Below are 3,170 nucleotides of genomic sequence, written 5' to 3'. Positions count from 1 at the left end.
CCACTCTCTATCTCTTTTATATATTTTATACCCAAAATCACCGTCCTGTCTCTCCCTGCAACACTCTCCTCTCCTGCCCTCCTCCTCCCATCTCTCGTCTGTCTCTCCTCAGTCTCGGTCTCTCTCGTCACCTCCTCTCCTCTCCACCCCCCGAGAGAGAGTGAGGGAGAGGTTATAACATCAGTGAACTGAAATCAATGGCCTATATTCTGACCGTGTGTTCTCTGATTTAAATCAGGTAATTTCTTTTGGACATTTTGAAAAGAGAAGGACGTTTAAATAAAGTGGGAACACTTTTGTGAGCACATATAAATTAAATTTAAGTATTTTAGATGCTACAGCGACTGTTTATATGAAAATGATGTGTTTATTTTAAGTTCTGCTATATTGTCATTATTATTATAATTTTTACCAAGTCATTATTTTCAGAAACTCCATCATTAAAATAACTTTCCCGTCACATTAGCAGAAACAGGCTTCCAAAGTTTCGCCTACTATCGGTCGCTTAAGAGGTTTCGCGAGGCCTTCTTGATTTTAAGGGGTGTAAGAAAACTTTAAAACCTTATATGTATACAGTAGGTCTGTAATTAAACATTTTATTAATTTCTTTGAAGAAAACTAAAGTAAACTAAAACTAAACTTTGGAGCTGAACAGTGTATATTCACACACCGACAGCCTCGTCCTGCAGGAGAAGAGTTAGAGCTAACAGAGCAACGGGGATTCATTGTTGGAAAAAAATATATTAAAAATTAAAAGTACAGACAGATGTTGAATAAAAGTTCTGCTGAAATATTTACAGGAAATAATCTGCTCTGGTTTTACACAAACTTCCTGCAGTGAGTTCACTGTTCAGTTTATCAGCTGTTCTGTATTTACTGAATATATGTATATATAATATATGATAGATAAGGGCCCCCTAAGGAAAAAGGTTGGGAACTGCTGCCTCAGACCCTCGGGGGGGGGGGGCTGGACCGTGAAGCCCTTTATGTGTGATCAGTTAACACTGCTCTCACACTGACTGGTAGCAGTGCACAGAGGCTGAAACGGGGCTGATGATGTGCGGACGAGCTGAAACAAGTGTCAGTCATCCGTAGCGAAAAGGTGGAGCTCGCCGAGTGTAGCGGGCCCAACAGTCCCCGCTCTATTTTCAGCTCCAGCATCCAAATGACCCGGTTTCCACATCGCCGACGTGACTGAACGCAGCAGCAGGAACTTTAACTCTTCACTGTTTAATCCACGAAGCTGTCGGAGCGTTCAGTAGCTGCTACTGCAAACGACTTCACCCAATACTCTGTTTCATGTTTCAGTACACTGACACTGCAACAGTCAGTACATTAACTGATCAGTTGTGAACTATTCTACTTTTATTTGGATTATTTAAAAAAGATAAAATATTCTGACTTCCTAAATCAACATGAAGATGTACACTGTAAAAAATGACTGCAGATTTTACAGTAAGACTGTAAACAATTGATGGTATAAACTTGCATTACAGTTAAATATGGAATAAAACTCAACAGTATTAATATACTGTTTTTATTACAGTAAAGTTCAACCACAGCTGCCGGTTTTTTTTACCATAAAATAACTTTTTATATATAGTTGCAACAATTAGTTAATTAATCAATGAGTTAAAATAAATATAAATATAAATCGCCTGATAATCAATTCAACATTTTGAGTAAAAAAACAAAAAAAAAAAGGCAAAATTCTCAGATTTTAGCTTCTCAATGTGAATATTTAATATTTATTATTTATCTTCAGTCTTCTCTGACAGTCAGCTGACTATCTTGCCTTGTATTTAACTCTTATGACTCCACCACTGGTTCACGGTGCCGCACCTTACGGTCTGACCACATAAAGCAACCGGAACCGGCAGCCTGTCGGGTGTGAACAGTTCCTACATGGCAACCTGCAGACTGTGGCTGACGGTGGGAAGAGACACGAGTTCACACAGAAAACTGAGGCGCTGAAACAACTTCCTCTCTCCTTCACTCACTTCCTTTCCTTCTGTCCTCTGCATCCTCCCTCTCTTCCTCCCTCTCCTGCCGGCTTTCTATATTTAACTTCTGCTCTGTTGCTGCTCACACAGGCCTTTCCTCTCTCCTCTCTCCTCTCTCCTTCCTCCAGCTGCTGGCTGCTGTCCTTGTCAGAGTTCATGTGGACAAAACAGACCAGCAATAAAACGCCCTCGGGCTGCTGCCATTATTTAACCGCTCAGACCGGACTGAGAGATTATGTGTCCTCTGACTGGATGGCAGGTTTGTCCCTTGGTCACTTTTCCTCATATGTAAGGAGAGGATGGTTTGTTTCTTTAATCATTCTGACTGACGTCATCTTCCTCCTCTCTACTGGTTAGTCCTGTTTCCCTGCACTGTTTATAAAAGGGGATTGAATGAGCCTACGTATAAAAGACTGTTAAAATATAACAGGTGTGGCATCAGACAACATCATGGAACATAAAACATGATAGAGAGGGTGTGCTTTGGCAGCTGAGTGAAATAAAACAAACTGAAATACATTTAGTATTAACCCCTCAACAGTCTCAGTGACACTTTCCATCAGTCTGACAGTCTCAGAGAAACCAAACCAACGTTAAACTGCGCTCAGTTTTTAATTTCAGTATCAGAGGATTGTTGCAACACGGACATTTTCTCTTGTAACACAGGAAGTCTCTGACCGCTGCACTAGCTGCTATTAACTAGTCAGCGGTCCTATTAGCTGTCTGTACCCGGACTGGGAACAGCAGAGGGACCCGGCGGCTCCGACCAGGACTCTGACTCTGGGGGTATGAAGACTCGGCGGGTTCAGGCAGCGACAGGGAGAGGAAGAGTGAGGAAGAGGAGCCCCAGTTTGTAGGCCGTTAATTTAGTCAGTTAACTGTTAACGTTATCCATCATCCATCGTATCGATCATGTCAGGATCAGTTTTCAGGTGAAGTTGGAAGTTATTGATTCTGTTGAACAAACCAGGACTGTGGTGATGTTACACTGAGTTGGAATTAAAGGGAACTAAAGGTTCAGTTCTACCTTGCCTGCCTTGTTTCTGACAACTTAACTACAACTAACTTAATTACGTTAAAGATTTAGATTAAATGAGTGGATGACTAACCTCAGTTTCAGACCTTGTAGAATTTTGTTCACTTTGTTTAATTTTGCATCTATTGCAA

The sequence above is a fragment of the Morone saxatilis genome, unplaced genomic scaffold (assembly GCF_004916995.1).
Source record: "Morone saxatilis isolate NCDOM2014 unplaced genomic scaffold, NCSU_SB_2.0 Contig24, whole genome shotgun sequence".
NCBI classification, from domain to species: Eukaryota; Metazoa; Chordata; class Actinopteri; family Moronidae; genus Morone; species Morone saxatilis.
The sequence above is the reverse complement of the archived record's forward strand: the minus strand, read 5'-3'. Positions refer to the sequence as shown.